This window comes from Uloborus diversus, chromosome 9 (assembly GCF_026930045.1).
Source record: "Uloborus diversus isolate 005 chromosome 9, Udiv.v.3.1, whole genome shotgun sequence".
In the NCBI taxonomy this organism is placed as follows: domain Eukaryota; kingdom Metazoa; phylum Arthropoda; class Arachnida; order Araneae; family Uloboridae; genus Uloborus; species Uloborus diversus.
The window spans coordinates 48,730,134-48,749,367 of NC_072739.1; the positions used below are offsets into that span (position 1 = coordinate 48,730,134).

Here is a 19,234-nt window from a genome sequence, read left to right on the forward strand (position 1 = left end):
GGGGAGATATGAAAAAAAAGAGGATTGTCGAGAAGGCACACAATTCGCCGCCAATAATCTGAAGCTGTTGAAAAATTTATATGTCAATATTTCTTTTTGAAAGAGAAATTAAGATTTTCCCCCAACATTCTTTTTTTTTTTCATAAAACAACTGCGTTTTCCCAAAATGAGATATTTTCTTCTCTTCAATAATAAAGAATATTTTTTTAAAACATCTACTCAGCATTTTGTGGGGAGGGTCACCTGTCTTGTGCCCCTTCCCCCTGGATGCACAACTGCAGCAAAATGTCCGGAAGTCCTCCTTTAAATTTTTTAAATTATTTACCTTAAAATTGTTGGTTTTCGGTTGATTTCGGTGTAGATTTTATTGATCAAGTTTCTTGCAATAGCCATGTTTTGTTTTTGGACTTTATTAGCCATTGTTGTTTTAAAATAGAAGAATTTGTATTGATATACGAATAAATACCCAATTACAGAACATGCAATTATTCCATACAATAACACAGCACTGAACAATAAATTGTTTGAGAAGTTTCTTCATTTGCATGAAATTATTTATTGGGTTTTTTTTTCCTACCAAATGGATAAAATTACTTTAAATCTTAATGTATGAGCACAGTTATGTTTTTCTTGCACTAGCGACGTGTGGTGATACACTGGATTCAAGTAAATTTACTAGTATAGCAGCTATGAATTTTTTTCCCCCAACTGCGTTTCTGAGTGAAATATACTAAACTAATTTTTTTTTTCAAAACCCAACCAAAAATTTTGGGGGTGCGGCGCACCCCCTGGCACCCCCGTAAATCCCCCTACGGTCAGTGGCGAGGCGACCCAAAGATTTCCCCGGTTTTGTCCTTGTGTTACGGACCTAATTCACACCACCATCTTTCTAATTTTGAAAAATAATAATAATAGTAATAATAATCAAAGTTCGTTTGAGAAGTCGTCTAGTCTCTTCAGTGAAAAGTTGCAAAAAAATATAAAACGCACACACACACACACACGCGCGCACTAACACACACACATTATAAGGAATTGATAACCGACTTCTTTTTCAAGGATGTCTAAAATTTTCTAATTCTGAATCATTTTAAGAAAAGGAAATAAATGCATTATACATCAATGCCGAATAAGAATGAGATCAGAACTTTCGAAATAATAACAAATCGAAAACTATCATTAGATATAGCCGTTATGTGACGCTCAGTGCTCAGATATTGTTTCTTTTATTCTATCCTGATTCAAAATCTATTAATCTTCAATGGCATGATTGAGTGTTTTGCGTTTTGAAGCAAGAATCGGTTTCGGACCGTTGCACAATTTTAATCAAGTCTACTGAATTCTTCCAATGGTACTGGAATTCGATGGTCGACTTCACAAAACTATCAATTTAGTGAATTTTCTTTTGCTGTGTTAGCTTCTTTCGTTCTTTTGTTCAGTTCATGTTGGACTGATAATTTGTGAGCAGGCTTTTGGTCTAACGAGGCTTTCATTTGGTTTTATTGATGCGCAGGGGCGTGCACAGTAATTTTGGGGCCCGTCACAAATGACTTCTGCGGGCCCCCCTCCATATTGTTCAACCCTACGTACTTACATATATTTCACTCCTCATTTTAAAAATCTCGGGCCCCCTCCAGGCTCGGGCCCGGGGCAACAGATGTCCCCCCCCCCTTCCTCCTGTGCACACTCCTGCTGCTACAGGGAATGATTAGTACGACTATGAGGCTGATAAAAATAGCAAATAAATTAATAAATTGAAAAAAAAAATACAAACACAAATTTCAAAAAATGACAACCAGCAGCAGGCAGGGGTGCCCCGATGGGAGGTCACTGTGACCTCCCAAAGAATTCCTTATTCGGCAAATTTTACGATTTGGCAAAATTATCATCATTCGGCGAAATTTGGAGTTCCACTCGGCAAATTGTCAATTTCAGCTCTCCCAAAAATTTAAATTCGGGACGCCTCTGGCAGCAGGCTCTGGGCCCAGCTAGGCTACTCCCAAGCAATTTATCAATTCCCTAAGATCAAGAACTCTCTTTAGTTTTAATCTTTCCTGATTTCAAGATTAGCTTGGGTTTTGAAAAGCTTAAAACAATGAACTTTGCCACCTCTGCAGAAATTTAACTAATAAACATCCTAAAAAATTAATAGCATAGAATTCAGTTTTTAAATTGAATTTTAAACTTGGTCAGGTATTACAATCAGAAGCGCCCCCATGGGAGGTCGCTCTGACCTCACAAAAATTGTCTGACGATTCGGCAAAATTATCATCATTCGGCAAAATTTGGAGTTCCATTCGATAAAATTGTTATCATTCGGCAAAATTTATTTCCTTTTGCGAATTGAGAATTTCCTCCTTCCCAAAAATTTATGTTCTGGGCCCCTGATTATAATCATAAAATACACTTTCCAGGAATGTTTAGTTTGTTGGTTAGAATGAGTTTTTTGGTGCTAGAACAGCACGTGCTGCACTAAAGACTAAACTGATGAATGCTTAAACATTAATAAACTTAATATTTAATTTGAGGCATATCTGTCATTGTAATGAAAGGATCCGTTACATAAATCTTCTTTTTGATTTTCTGTACTATTCATTTACTATATTTTCCCAATGCAATACTTTCTGGTAATTTATTAAATAACTGTTTCACTGTCACAAGCAAGAAGGATTCCTTAAGGAATTTATTGTTTTTCTTTTTTTTTCTTCAGAAACTAATTGCCTAACGTCTCTGCTTGACGCAAATGTCTGTCATTAATTTCAAGTCAAGGTTTTCTTTTCGCCGTATCACAAAAATTTCATACATAGGAAAAGCGTTGTTGAGGGAGAGTTTTTTGATTTGCCTCTTGGCACTCTTGCCAGAAATGGTTGGGGGGCCATAAGTTCGAAAATATTTTATATAAGGTTGCTTAAAAAGTATCCTTCTCTGTTTTTTGACATCTCCTGATTTTTAATTCTGCTGGATTAATTCAACCTACAGTGCTGCCACGGTGGATCGCTGGCCGTATGCAAGAGACGTTCTTGTGAATCTGCGTTTGGATGTCTGAATCGTCTACAACAAGGATTTCCAGTCGGGCCCCAGCGAAGCCTTTTGGGAAAATTATTTGCAACATTGAGTTTCATGTTTGTATGTATATAAGAAAAAGAGCTTTTAAGAAAAGTCACATCTGTATTTTTCGGCCAATCAGAAGTACTTCCAAAATTCAGCTGCGTTTCATACACGAAATGGTCGAGACCCTTGGCAGTAAGCCGACAACCTTAGTTTTTCCATTGAACAGTTCTAATGCTTTTGGCAAAGTTGCTTTTAGTATTTTGCTTTATCCAGCTTGAAGTGTGTATTACTATGCTCTCCCCCCCACCTCCCCACCGTGGAAAGGTATTTATTTTACTGCTATAATTCTGTTGCGCCGCGTTACCAAAACTTTGGTTGCAGCTGCGGTCCTCGCATACTTAGAAGTTGATAACCCTCGGTCTACATAGCGTCTTTCTAAAAACTAAGGATATAAGAGTACTTCAATATCAGCAATATACAGGGCCGACGAGAGGCCGTGTCAGCCTAGTCGGAAACTATGGAGGCCCGTTCCTTGAATGGCCCAGCTCGGAATCGGAGGAGTATGAATTTGACAACTTTTAGGAGTCGAGGTTTCCCGTTGACCAAACTGACAAGGGGCCCCGGCGCGATCAAGAAATATGATCCTCATTTTTAATATTTCGCTGATAAATCTACAAAATACGTTTCTAAAAATTTCTAGTGCTCCAGTCAAGGGACATCTTGAGAACTGTCGGATTAAGTGCAAACTTAAGTAGCAGATAGGTAAGTCCATTTGAATTTCAACTATATATGATTGTCAAAAGATTTCTAGGAAAGATTTCTGACTTTTAAAAGTTGAAATTACAATGATATGTATTATGACGATTAATTTGTTGAGCTCAGTTTAACATCTTCATATAAATAATAGCCGATGATCAAGTAACCCGCGTGCTTCAGCAATGAAACTCGCGCCACGGCATGATAATTTGATAATATGTTTTGGTAATGTTTAACATGCAGGGAAAGGCTTTATTGTGACAAGACTCAACTCGATCTGGCGACTAAACAGTTTTACTGGCAAGACTCATTTCAGGGGAATGAAGAAACGAAAAAATGGTCAACACAATGAACATTACCTACTGGAGTTAAGCTCCAGTGGGTTAATCCACTGAAGTTAGGGTTACAATTTCAACTATTAAAATATCACCAAATAACAGGCAATGGCTTCGTTCAAATGGAGAAGCAATTTTCACCCGTCATACCTTAACGGACGACTTTCTAGTAGCATCATAAAAATGGATGATAGACGATTAGATACTAATGCATTCTGAACTCTTTATTGTTCTTTAGTATTGCTATATTTCATTATGTCACATTTTAAATAAACATGATGCATTCATATTTACATATGACCATTCAAATGCTTTTTTTTTATATAACAAAGGGTTTATGTTATACAGGTATTAAGTGTAACAGATGATACATAGCTCTAGTTATCTAGTTGCTCAATAGATGGCGACACTAAAATCAATAGTTCTTTTTTCAGCTTGAAATTATCTGTTAAAGAACTAAATAACTTAAGCGGTAAGTAACCTGCTGCATTCATACTGCCTTATAAAAAAAAAAAATCAAATGTAGATCTGTGAGCATATTCCTATTTTATCATTAGAAAATCGCCCGTCAAGGTATGACAGGTGAAAATTGCTCCTACACTTGAACGAAGCAACTGTGCCTGTTTAGTGATTTTTGGTGGTTGAAATATTGACCTAAACTCTAGTGGATCAACTCTTAACTCCAGTAGATAGCGTTCATTGTTGACCACTTTTTCGTTTCTTCATTCTCTTAAAATGAGTCTTAGCAGTAAAGAAGTTAAGCTACCGGATCCAGCTCAGCCTCGTCGAAATAAAGCATTTTCCTGCATGTCGAACATTACCAAAAAATATTATCAAATTATCATGCCGTGGAGCGAGTTTTATTGTAGATGACGCCATGAGCGTAACTCGATCATTCGCTATGATATATATGAGGATTCCGTAAAATTAGGAGTTTCATAAATTAAACTGAGAATTTCCTGATTCCGAAAACTTTAAGTTCGGAGCCATCCCTGCTAGAAGAAGCCCATCATTAAAATCAATTTACTCCTTTCTTTCTTTCCTTTTTTTTTTTTTTTTGCAAAAAACACACTACCACAAAAATTATGTGATATTTTTTCCTTTCATCAAATTAAAGTGCACTCTTTAAAATTAGCTTTTATACAACTCTGTAACTGACAGATAACTTGAGTTACATTTTAACAGTTCAAAGCATTGCCAGTAATTGACAAAAAAGGCTTTTTAACAAATTTCAAAAAATAATTACAAATCAATTATACAGGGGTGCCCCCCAAAAACCGAGGGCACCCTTCCTAAATATCGCAAAGACCCCCTAAAAGTAAGACCCCCCAAAAATTAAACATTCCACTCACCCCCCCCTAAAATTTTAATGGTGCAGTCTGCGCCATACCCCCCCTACCCCCCCCTTTCCTCCTGATAAAGTTGAGAATAATTTTTATTCTAGCGGATTTGACATGGAATGACCCAGCCAATAAAGAAAGAAACTTTTGATCACAAAGAAATACTTTTAAAGTTAAAAAATGTATTTTATTTGTCACCCATCGCTACTAACAGCACGAATTAAAAAAATCATCAACATCCTTTTAATTTGCTCGTGACGTGATGCACTGACGTGACCAGAGCCGTGTCCAAGGGGAGGGTTTTAGGGGTTAAACCCCTCCCATTGGCGAAAAATAATAAGGAAAATGAAGAAAATATGTTTTTTTTTTGGCTTAAATTAATTTTAATGTAAAGTTTGTGTTCAACGTTTTTTTTTTAATTAAACTTTCTCTCTTTTCTTAAGTTTTTCTGCAATTTACAACTGTTAAAACTTTCTCAACTGAAATAATAATTCGGAAAAACTAAGGTGGAAGAACTGCTGAATGATCTATCAATACAAAGCATTAATATTGCTTATTGTAAGGAGATTATGATGAATTTAGCATAGCAATGAAAATGCATTAGTGATGGTGTTTGGTAATATAATTTGTATCTGCAATAACCTCTTTATTGTTTAGTTTATTAAGCATTATTTCAATTATTTAGAACATAAAACCTGATATACATTCTACATTATAAAAGAATTTGTGGATAAATTTTAGTGTTTATTGCAATGTACCGCATAGTAAGCAGATTTAATTAAAAAGAAACAAACAAGGTTTGATTAAAGTGAACCTGTAAAATAAAGAATTACTTTGGTCACCTGCGCAACCAAAACTATCCCTCAAAAAAAAAGGAGGGGGGCGGTTCAACAGCCCCTCCAGGTGTATAAACGCCATACTGGGATCGGCAATTTGTCGTAAACTAAAGGTTGTGGGGCATTCAATTCCCCCTCCCGCAGGTAAGATTAAAACCCCTCCCTTTATGAAAATCTGGACACGGGCCTGGACGTGACGCTCACCATGGTCACGGCGCAGAATGCAACCTTGAAGTCAAAAGGAGAGGGGGGAGTGTTTTTTTTTTTTTTGTTTTTCTTGACTTGGAGTATGTAAGCTTGTGAAAAATCAAATAGGTTTAGGAAGTGAAAGACAAGATTTTTCAACAATGTATGTACGCCAAAAGAAAGTTTGTGTGTGTGTGTGGGCCGGGGGGGGGGGGGGGGGCGGTCTCGGCCTTTGAAGTTGACTTTTTTTGGGGGGGGGGGGGGGGGGGAGGGAGGACATTGAACAAAATTATTGAATGAGATTGAATGACCAAATGACCTTCCTAAAATATTCGGTGCATAGATTGTTCAAAAATTGAGAGGAATTGCTACAGAAAACTCTCTAAGTTCTATTTTAATGGCTGTGAAATAATAAATTGAGAAACTTTAATTTGAACAAAGAAAAATGTAAATCAATCTTTCAAAGAAGGGGAGGGGGGGTCATTTGACCTACCTGCCCGTCATTGACGCCCCCCTAAATGACGGGCCTGGGTCCCCAATGTTTTCTTTACCTCTGAGCCCTAAAAGTCTAAATCACCTCACCTGTGTGCGAAATTAGAACACAAGTAGGAACTTTCCAATTTGCAGGGGTGCCCCTCTAAATATCGCCAAGCACCCCTCCAAGAGCCAGAGCCCCCCCTCCAAAAGTAAAAAATACCCCTCAAAACACCCCCCTGAAATTTTCAATGGCGCAGTGTGCACCATGACCCTCCCCCCTAGGTGAGCGGCACCCCTGCAATTTATATGCATAAAATTTTGGCCATATTTTGTCACTCAAGACTGTTAAGTTAAGGTTAAGACCCCCCCCCCTCCCAATGCCTCTGCATTTGCATATTCCTATGCACTGGTTTCCTATGGCATATTCCTATGCTTATACTTCACGGAAGAAACACAAGTTTTTTGTGCATTTATGTAGTGTATATTTTTATTATTTTGAGTAGAAAGAAAAAATGTAAAAGGAAAATATTTTTAAAATAATTTTTATAGCGATAAAAATTATTTTAAAAGAAATAAACCGTCACTTCTTAAATAATTTTCAACTTTTGCGTTTCAATTTATCGTTTGTCAATATTTTCTTTAAAAAAAAAAAAAAAAAAAGAGAAAAGTATCTTTTAGAAGTCTCCTTCAAAACATGATTAAAAAGTTATAAAACTTCCTGAGCGAATGATGAAGTTGTTTCAGCACTCAACAGCTGTAATAAAAGTGTCAACTTTCAAAACGAAAAAAAAAAAGTAAATTGATTGTTTTCATGACACTATGGATAGCACTGTTTGGAAACACTTCCCAAGAACGTTTAGAAAACTATCATTTTCTTCTCTAAAATGCGAGAGCTCACAATAACATAACGCAACTCGTTCTTCCAGGGGGGTGGGGAACGCTGTCAAAGTTGTCACTATCTCTGGGACCGATTAAAGGCCAATAACATCCCTTCTAGTGCTCACGTGACAGCATTCCGCCAATCAGCAAGTTTCCTGTTTTTTCATATGGCATTAACCTTTCGGCAAATGAATTATGAGACCGACAGCAATATCATCGTCTCACAAGTGTTAGTAGTCTGTGCCTTGCGGTGCTGTGCCAGCGGAATGTTACAAATGCAAATTACAGATTAATTATCTTTTTAAATGTTTCTAGGAAAACTGTAGGACTTTAAACCGGTACCTATTTAATCGGTAAGTGGTTTCAAAATCTTTGAAAACGATCCTAAAATGAAAAATATGGTATTCTAATTCCCTTATCAAAATTGTGATTTTAGTTTATTTATTGATGAGTTCAAGTGTTTGTGATGTGTCATTACTATTTGTTACAATTTGAAGTTTATATGAGTTGTCTTGTCAAAATGTTACGTTTATGATTTGTTTCGATATCGTTCAAAGCGACCACCGTCGTGAGAGACGGCGAAAGCATTTGCCGTGATCGATTAGTTAATTAAAATTACCATTTTCCTTGTTCCGCCACAAAAGCATCCAATTGTCACTCTCTGGAAGATCGGAAGAGAAAAATCTATAAAAATAGCAACAGTGGGTCAGGAAATGAGTTTTAGCTATGGCGGCTTGCCTTCTGTAACGTGGCAAATCGAAGGCCTCACAGTTTCTTTGGCCTTGGCCACGTCGGAATACTGTGGGTGCGTCCAGCTGGGATTTTGGAATGCGGGATATCTTTAATGACAACGTTGAACTCAAGGGGGTGGGGGTGGAATTCTATAACATACACTGTTCCCTCTCATCTATTCCATTGCTCTGAAATAGCGGTTAAATCCACCTCTCGTGACATTCATATCTGATTTTCTCTAAGCTCATCGATTGGAAATCGTTTCACTCAATCACTATTCATCTTTTAGATTTTCTGTTTAACATATGTTGTAACTTTTTCCCAAGATAAAATGTATACAGATCGATTATGTAACAGATTTATGTAATCATAGTGTGCACGTGAACGTAATGGCAGTTGTTTGTTGACATTGTTAAAAAAAATCAATAGAGCTATAGTTAATTCGGTGTAGGTTTGAATGTAATTATAGTTTAATTATAATTAAGCATTAATATTAATGTTTTACGTTATGAAGGCAGCAAAGTTAACACAATAAGCTCAGAAAGTCTTCCTAATAAGCTGTCAAAATTGCCTATTTTCATAATCAAAATCTTGTTATTACTTACAAATTCCTGAAGCATACTTTTTTTAGTTCTACTTTACTCACAGCAATTTTAATTTACCATTGTCATGAACTCCACCAGGTGTGAATTTCATATGAACAAAAGAAATAATGATGGAAAATATATTAAGCTAAATTTTCGAATTACGACCGCCTCGTAAAAATCTGCTTTTGCATTAAATAATCGATTGTGTTTTGGTCACAAAGGTAATCTCTACCTTTAAAAATTGCCTTCATTTTCCGATTTCAGTGCGACGTATTTCTCAAATCCTCAATCTTTCAGTGTATGTATATCGAATGGAAGTTTTGATATACGACAGTTTTTACACGTCATGGCATTTTCTTATGACTATCTACTCTTACGTTGTTTGCAGTGGACCATCATACTTGAGAATACAGATTAATAAATTAAGGAACTTATTAAATTTTTTTATTAAAAGATCAAAACACTTTCTGAAAATATTTATGAAAAATTAAAATAAACAAAGATTATGCTTGCACTGTTGAAAGCTATCACATCTTATATTAAGTGCCATTGCTTTTCTGGCATGATTTAAAAGTTGCATCCTCCTCCTCTTAATTTACAAACTGAAACAGAAACATTCATAAAACTAAAATTAAATTAAGCTGCAAAAGTTGTATTCAGGGATGGGTACAAGTAAGCATTAAGTTGTCGTTGTCTGGAATTGTTGAACTATAAAGCAACAAGTCTCTTCATTTGTCTGCCAATACGGACCTTAGCCTGTTCATATCATTTTTTATCGGTACTTTACAATGAACTTGGTAATAACGATAAAACATATTGAGGTGTATAGTTTTTATCTTTATACAGTCAAACCTCGTTAACATGAACTCAACGGGTTAGCCAAAATGTTTCATGTTAACCAATTTCGATGTTTACCGGTTTTTGTGTAAGCAGACATGTTTTTTTTTGTGTCTTAGAAAGTATAAAAACCAAAATACCTTTGTACAAAATGTACAGTCAAGCATTAAAATTTATAGTTTAAGTAATTCGAAACAGACAATGGCCATTTGGACCATTTCTCTACGATAGTGCATTTTCTAACATCTGATTTTTTCTTGTTTGCAAGGCTGGATTTTCACTGCAGTGTTGACAGGCTTTTCATTTTCACTATGAAATTTTAAATTTAGGTTTGTCAGCCACTTGGTGAAGATTTCACTGTTCACCCCAACCTTTTTTCTGTAAGCAGTCTACAGCTAAAGTTTACTTTCTTGAAACAACGTGGTTTTCCTTTTTTTCCTCAGTGTTCGCGCTCAACTATCCATAACTTGGGTCCCAAGGACCCATTAATGAAATAGATTTGGGTCCTTTGGCGGAAAAAATGAGTCCCTTAAATTTTAAACAGAAAATCTTAGCACATAATTGAATAATATACAACCAGGGCCGATCCTAGCAGGTGTGCAGAGTGTGCACCGCACAAGGGCGGCCAAAGCAAGGGGCGGGCCGCAGGCCGCATCATGTAGTTCTTTTAATCAAGCAAAATTCCTCAAGAATTTCTCACAAGATGACATAATAAGTCGAATAAATATACAGAATTTTAAATGTTCAATTATCAAAGTAGGTGCCAATTTTCCAACAGCATAGCATATTAAGAAAAATGGAATGTTAGGCTCACATGCTTCGTTTGATTGCAAAATTTGTGACAGAACTGGTAATCAGGCATGGATACTGTTATTTAAGTTTCTTTTGGCGATTAAATATCTCGCCAGTTTTATGGCAAACCTAAGTTTAAATTGAAAGAATCTCAGTTCAGATTCAGATTGCTTTAGGATTTTAGATTGATTGATGAGGAATTTGGGCCGTGGTAGCCCGATCGGTAGAGTGTCGGATTCGGGGTCGGAGGGTCCTGGGTTCGAACTTCGATGGTCGAAGACCCACCATCGTCATTAAAGGGGACTGGGCGACGTTAAATATGCTCGTGGTCTCAATGTCCTCCAAGTGAAACGATACCTCTGGGGGGTGCTAGTACCAGGTAGCTATTAGCTCCTGGACTAGTTCTAAATTCTCTTGAACTGTTCGATCCGGTGATGGTGCTGCCATCTATCGGTATATAAAATAATGGGGGCAAGGCACTTAGTATGCAGTCCTTGACATAAATACAGTTGTAGTCAATTGTGACTCTGAACAGGAATAGGATGTTGAATTTACGAAGGGAGCCGCTGGCCCTATAATACCAGCAAGAACCATTCTTATGGTTATAATTCTATTTGTTTTATGTTAATAAATGTTAGTTTTGTTTAACTGATAGTTGTAGCTTTGTTACTTGTCTAAAATTGTGACCAAAGGAACAGACTTGCGAACAATTTTAAACCTGCAAAAATTGGAGCTGCTGAGTTCCTTTAGCAGGTTTTTTTTTAGCAGGGGAGGGGCAATGACGGAAATCCCCTTCCCCAAAGCATGAAAGGGTGCCTTCTAAAGGCCACTAATGCTCATCCCCAGCCTCCCAAGCTTTTATTGATCCTTAACAATGAAGACATACATATTTTATGTTAAAAAAAAACTATGCTGATAGGATACTCTCGCAAGTATTTCAAACAACAAATTCTATGTTCAGCAGTCGTGGATGCGTGGAGTCTGGAGAGACAATGGAAAATTGCGACTCCCCTGAGAGTCAAACATATATAATCAACGAACTAAAATTTTTAATTTTCCCCCTTTACAGCAATTTTTTTAATTAAAACCACGAATGAACTGCTCGGTTTAATATCAGGTAGGAGGACAGGGCCCTTGCCCCGGGTTACAAATTGGCTCCAAAACGAAGATCCAAAAGGATGCCTTGACCTTTTTGACAAGACTAAAGAAGGCTTCAAACTGCGTTTTTAGAACTTCAATTTCGGAACATTTTGCTGGTTGAACCACCGATCTTAACGATCCAATTAAGTCTCTTATTCACTCTTTCTACCTTAATTTAATCAAACATAGCCTAAAAATGATGGCTCTAAAATTTAAACTGTCTCTTCTGGGGACAGCTCTTCCTAACGTCATCAAAAATTGCTCAATGGCATTTTTCGAATTTCTTTTTCGAATTTTTTGCGGTAGAGGGCCTTGAAATCCATTCCCTAACATTACTACCAAAGATGGTTTGAATTAGCGTCTCTAGAGAGGACCCCAATCGTACCCCCTCTCACTTAACGTATTCAAAAACAAACTAAAATTGCGTTTTTTAATCATCAGTTTCGAAGAACTTTGGGGGAAATACTGCGGAACCCCCTTTTCTCCAACGTAATCACTATGGCTCAAACTTTCGTTTTTAGATGGTTCCGTGAAGCCACCAAACCCTTCCTGCGTAAAATAGCCTGAAATTGATTCCAGTTTCAAAAAACAGTTCTTGAGGGCACACTGAATCCCCAACCGCTCTTTGTCCCATCGTTATCAAACAATGCCTAAAATACGATTTTGGGACTTCCATTTCTAAAAAATTCCGGATGTCTTACGTAAATTTTCACGGCGCTAGGACATCCGGTATCCCCCATCAATCGGAGACAAGTCTTTAGTTGTATTTTTCAGATATTAATGTCGAAAAATATTCAGAAAGATCCGCTGAAGCTTCTCGATTTCCTTAACGTCACCAAAGGTAGTACAAAATTGCGCTTTTTAGAGCCCCAAAACCCTTTCTTCACAAAAATACCCTAAAATTGATTTTAATTCCGAAAAATATTTCTCTCAGTTCGGAGTATTTTCCCCTATCGTGTCCAAATCTAGCGAAAAATGTGTTTTTGAAACAATAGTGCCGATAAATTACCAGAGGAAAGATGCCAGACCCCCTATCGTAACCAAGACGTAACCGTAGAGACGACCGAATCTCCCTCCCTCCAACAGCGTCAACAAAGATAACCCAAAATTGCTTGCTTAAAACTTCCGTTTCAGAAAAAATTCTGGAAGAGCGCCGATCCTTTCTAAACTAAGGTTACAAAAAATAGCTGCAATTTAACATGAATTTTTAAAGAATTTTAGGAAAGAACTCAAACATTACTTTCCCCTCAAGTCTCGAAAAATTTCCTAAAATTGCAATTTTTGACGTCAATATTGAAAATCTCTCCATGGACCTTGGATGTTCCCTACTCTTTTGTCCTAGAAACCAAACACAACCAAAGATTAATTACACAGCTATTTTTCATAAGCCAATTTTGAATGTTTTCTGGATGCGTCCAGCCCCCCCCCCCCCGTTTCTCCCTCCTCCGTCTTTCCTCTGATCTCACCAAAGACAGACTATAAAATGTATTTTTACGACTAGTACATTTTTTGTACCTATTACTTTTTTCAAAGATGTAATTGTATCTAAGGAGTTTTTTCTTACTTTTTACATGAATTCATCCTTCTTCTGTTTTTTTTTTTTAATTAGATCTTGATACAGAAATTTAATGAAAGATTTATATAGATTTATGTGGGCGTTATAGTCAAAAAATGCAAATTGCTCTTCAGGGGCGGCGCATCAGGTCTTTGCACATGGGCGGCCGACACCCTAGGATCGGCCCTGTATACAACTATTTATGCTTAGGGAAAAGAAACTATCCACATAGTTATTTGAAAAAGGTATGAAATAAACTAAATTGGTTAATTTTGCCCTTTTTTTCTGTGATTATCATATGTTCAAATAATACACTTGCAAGATTTAGCTATTTGAGAAACTATTTAGTCAGTTACAAATGAGGTAAACTCAAAATTTACTTTAAAGTTGGATCTTACCATGAAATAAAAAATAAATGCCTTTGATTGATCAAGCAGAAAGCACTCCCTTAACCTTTGCTTTCATGAACATTTTTCTAGGTGAAAAAAAGCAAACAACCCCCCCCCCCCCCCCCCCCTCCATCAATTATCAATGGCAATTTCATAGAAATAGAAAAAAATCGCAAGCGAATTAACCCAACGCAAAAATCGCGATCGCAAAAACGAAACATTTTCTCACATGAGTATGAAAATTGCTCATTTGCAATCTTAAATTAGAAAATTTGACTTCATTTTGACTCTTTTAAAATATCTGTGTTGGCTTTGGTGCTACTTTTAAAATTTCTCCATTTTCAAAATGGCGCGATCGATTAATACGTGACTTTTGCAAGTCCAAATAAAAATAGCCCCTCAGAAATAGGTGAATTACTCGAAAATGAACAAGGTTAAAGTGCTTTTGTATAAAATTCATATTCATAAGTAATTTAACAAGAAAAATGTTAAGTTCAGAACTTTGTGTTTTGCGCGATCTGGAAAATGTTCGCCATTTTTTTTCACCCATCCTTTTATTGAGGATGCAAGATAATAATTTTCAAAAGTAATTTTGGTTAGGTGAATGCAAAATAGATAAGCTTTTACTACTCAGTTGTCCTGTATCAATCCTGAAGATTGCATTGAAACCACTCTTACTTTTGATCTTTATTGTTGTTTTCAGGAATTTCCCCAAGATAAAAGTTTTGGGAGAACTTATTCTTAGAATACAGTACAATGGGCTATTTATGAACTTGCAATATTTTGCTCCTTGAGCTCTGCCCAGGAGGTCACTGTAAGCTCCAGTCTTATCACTAAAATTCCATTGACTGGTCAACAGTAGGGGTGTGTTTGAATAGCTGATAAAGAGATAGGGTCATTTTAATCCTTTTATGTTGATTCTCCTGGTCATTGAAGCTTAAAAGCATTCACTAGATAGATCTTCAGCATTTTCCACAATTTTTTTTTCTGGTTTTTATCTTTTGGGTGTTCTGGGTCCCTAGGACCCGAATTTTCGCGGAAGTTGCGTCCCTTTCCCGCGAATTTGCGTAAAAAACCCGCTATAGCGCGTAAACGCGAACCCTGTTTCCTACACAAGGAGAGGAATTTTCTCGCAGCCATCCATGTCATTTGCATTCAAGTGCAGATCTTACGAGTTTGGAAAGTAATTTCATGTAAAAGTATGGGGATTTTTTTTCCCTTTTTTTCTTAAAGATCTTAAATTTTTTTTCGTCTTGTGTGGGATTTCATTTAAATCCTCTTTGTGTTAAGCGATTGATTTAACACTAATTTGTAGTTTTATCTCACAGGGAATGGCATTTATTTTGCGCTAAGCGAGTTCATGTTATTGGGGTTTGACTGTAGTCGACCTCGTTTAAACCAATACTATCGGTTCCAACATATAATATTTGATTGAATTGGAACGTTTCGGTAAACAGGAACTATTCTTTACTTTACCGAATTACACTTATCTAGAAACGTAATAATGAATCAGTTGCTATTTTAGTAGTAGATTGATTTTGAAATAAGTACAGGATTTGCAATAAGTTTAGAATTTAACTAGAAATTCAACTTTTAGACACGGCAAATTACTTGATTTAAGTCTTTTGAAAATATATCTGTTTCAGTGCCAAAAGATGCACTACTTTAACGTTAAAAAGATAATTTAAAGTGTGTACCAGTGCTTGGATATGCAAAACCCAGTTTGGAATTTAACTAGAAACTCATTTTAGTTTTAAGCAATTTACTATTATTTTTATTTTATTAATATATTATTTTATATTACTATTATTATTATTATTCAATGGGAGGGGGTTGCGCTTGTCAATATCGCCTAGGGCGGCTGAACTATTAGAGCCGGTGCCGTTTGTCAACAAAGCTTTTTTAGCAATTTTTGGTGCACATAAAGGCAATGTATGTTATGTTTTCGATTGCCAATGCTTCCTTAAATACCAAATACTGTGTAAATTGTAATTGTGCTTCTCAATTTCATCACTCTTCATTTCTATTGTAACCGATTTTAAGAAACAAAGGGCTCGGACTAGCTCAGAAAGGTATTAAATGAGTTTTACCGAGCACAAAACAGTTACAAATCACAACATTTAATATAAAGGTTACAAAATAGTTCTGGTGGCGCATAAAGAGCACGCTATGGCTTGGTAGCCATCCTCAACTACACGGTTCTTCTCCATCCTTTATTCTAGGTGACCCTGGTTCTTAATAGTTGTTACACTTTTACTTTTAATATCTCTGCTCATTGTCTGAACTGCAGTTGTGAAATCTGTGGCATTAAAAAATGCCTTTGGACGCCTTAACAGGGGTCGAAGTAGTCCTATATATCCTATATTTCCTATACTTTCAAAAAAGCATTAAAATCGTCCTATATTTCCTATATTTTTCAAAAATGTCTTATATTTCCTATATTCCCATTTTTTACCCAATATATCTTTTAAAAGGAACAGTAAATAAACTTTCTGACCTCCGATTTTTCGTTGAAAATATGTGCCCAAACGAATTTCAAATCAAAAAACTCAACTGATTGAATCCTACGACAGGCATCTTCACTCATTGGCTACAGCAATATGACGTCACTCTATAGTGGGTGAAGTTTCGAGAACTAAATCTGAAGTTGGTTTTAGAATTTTGCGTTTGGGGGGGGGGGCATCATGGAAAACCATGATGGAAAACAAAACAAATGGGCAACAGCCATTTGTTTTGTTTTCCATCATGGTTTTCGTTGGTATATTGGTATGTGTTGTGTTCAGTGCATTTTCTGATCGGAATGTTCTAATCTTCTTTTTGCAATCTTTTTTTTTTTTTTTTTTTTTTTGTGGAATTTTGGGATTGTGGAATGTTAGTTCCTTATGATGTTAGAACATAGTTTGTGGTAATAAGTGGAATTATAATGGCAAAATTGCATCGCTCAACAAAATTTCGTGTGGAGTGGTTGAATCAGGAGGACATTAATTGTACAAATTTTGGTGCATGGTGCACTGAAAGAAAAAATGGTTTTACCGCTTTTTGCCATTTTTGCAACTGTTCAGTGCCCATAAGCAATAGTGGATTTTCGCAATTGAGGCTGCATGCTAAAACATTTAAGCATTAAGAAAACTCTGAAAAACGTCAGAAGGATCCTTCTCAAGCTCTGTTTGTTCTTAATACAAGTGGTAAAGGGTTCAGTTTAGATATAAAATCAAAGAGCACTCGAATTAGTACTTGGGTCATAAGTGGGAAAGAAAAAATAAAAATTTATCTTTGTTCAAATTTTGTTTTGTTATTTGGTCTGTAAAGTACACTTTTTTCAAAAATATTTCTTTCAACTACGGGAAAGTCATTTCAGATGTAAGTTATAATTTTGTTTGAAATTTTTTTTAAACAAAATCATTGATAAGAGTAACTAAATAATATATGATATGTATTTCTTTTTTCATAGCAAAATTATTCATATAATGTGTCCTATATTTGTCCTATATTTTTTGTGGAAAATGTCCTATATGTGACAAGTCGGTCACTTCTACCCCTGCCTTAACAAAATTTCATAATTGGGGTTTTATTGTCGTGTGATGTGGCAAAGAAATTCCAGATTATTTTTCGCTTTCTCTTTAAGTTTCGAAATTGCTTTTGCAATGTAATGATTCTTGAATTGAGATGAAGGGCCATCTGACCATATTTTGACATGACATCTCTACTTGGAAAATCTTTGAGAATTTTTTCTAAATATGGAATTATACTTCTCTTGGATTGATTCAAATCATTGGATACAATAATGGGTGGGATGTTGGCCATTATTCCTAGCAGACAGTGGCGAATTCAGGATTTAGTTCTGGGGGCGGCTGAGATCATTAAAAATGTATGTCTCCTTGACATCACCAAAAGTTCATTGATGTAAACGAAATCGTTTGAAAAAAAAAGTTTTCAGGAGGTGTCAATGGCTAACGAAATTTTCTGACTCACAGTTGAAATTATCTAAAATTTGGTGTTTAGTGGTAAAATTTTAAAATTTAAATGTCAGTAAAAATAAATAAAATAAAATAAAGTTAAATTTAGAAAAAATAAAATTTTTTGTCATTATTTCTAAACAATTTGAAGGAAAAAATAACAATTCTTGTTGAATATGAAAAATATTGTCCATGGCAAATGCAAGTACACTAAATGTAAGTAAGGAAACCAGAAAAATTGTGGACTAATAGTTAAAAAAAGGGAAAAGAAGATAAAATACTGAGAATTGACACTAAGCGCATTAATTAAAGAAATTTTTTTCTTTCTTCTTTTTGAGTAAATAAATAAATTTTTTGAAAAGACTGGGAAAAATTTCCGAAATTCGAAAGGAAATTTCGGAAAACAAGTATCTCCATTACTATAGCAAATTCATGTATAAACCTGAGGGAAAATGATTTAGATGGAATGAATATAGGAAATTATATATTTTATTATTTTACATTAAGATACAATAAAAAAAATTCTAACCAAAAAAAAAGTTCTAGTCTGGGGGCGGCTGCAGCCTCCTAGCCGCCCCTCTGGATTCGCCACTACTAGCAGACATTGTGAAATGTGAATAGACTAGCGTGTGGTTGTACCCAGTGAAAACTTTGAATTTGATCATGTGGATAACACAAGTGAAGTTCTCTGCAAAATCAATTTGCAACAAGGCAATGGTAAAATCGGAGCTTTTGCAGCATGCTTATTCTTTCTGCAAATGTTATGCAGCTGCTTTCTTTTTATGAAAGTGAGAAGAAACCTTTTTTTTTATCAAAATTGTCTCTTCCTAGATCTTTAATATTTTCTTCTCCTAGAACCTTTGATAATTTACCGTCACAATCTTTTCATTCATTCCATTCAACCATATTTAGGGTAGATGTAACAAGACAAGATGAAATGGCATTTTCAGGGAAATAAGCACATTTTTCACACACAGTCGTATTCTCGCAGAAAAAATTCTTTAAAAAAGGCAGAGGAATAAGTAAGAAATTTTGAGCTACATATCATGAAGCTTTAGAAGGCAGAAATTCAATTTTTATGATGGGCTTACACAGGCATATGTTATGAGGCATTTTGTTGCACAAGAAAACGTCTTTTAGATCCACTGCATCTAAATTGTCCCAATATTAACATGAGAGTTTTAATGCTTGCCATCACTATTTTTTATTGTTGTAATATCTTTCATTCCTGGAGCTTTTGAACTAATGCCATCTCTTACAAAAAAAAAAAAAAAGTTTCAAACTATCTGGACAGTTTCAATACTTATAAGATCTTTTCCTCTCTTACCCTTCAAATATTTTTTCGGATGATTAAATAGTTTCCTGGTAATTCTTTGGTAACAGAAT

At 35.6% G+C, this 19,234-nt stretch overlaps 1 protein-coding gene across 4 annotated transcripts in view; it reads left to right on the forward strand.

The window, feature by feature from the left end:
* The first annotated feature begins 8,053 nt into the window (after positions 1 to 8,053).
* LOC129230095 (ribosome-binding protein 1-like) overlaps positions 8,054 to 19,234 on the forward strand; it is a 65,353-nt gene continuing 54,172 nt past the window's right edge. For all 4 annotated transcript variants that reach the window (XM_054864490.1, XM_054864492.1, XM_054864491.1 and 1 more), the window contains exon 1: positions 8,054 to 8,213. The gene's annotated coding sequence lies outside the window, so the exon portion shown is untranslated. The remainder of the gene's footprint in view (positions 8,214 to 19,234) is intronic.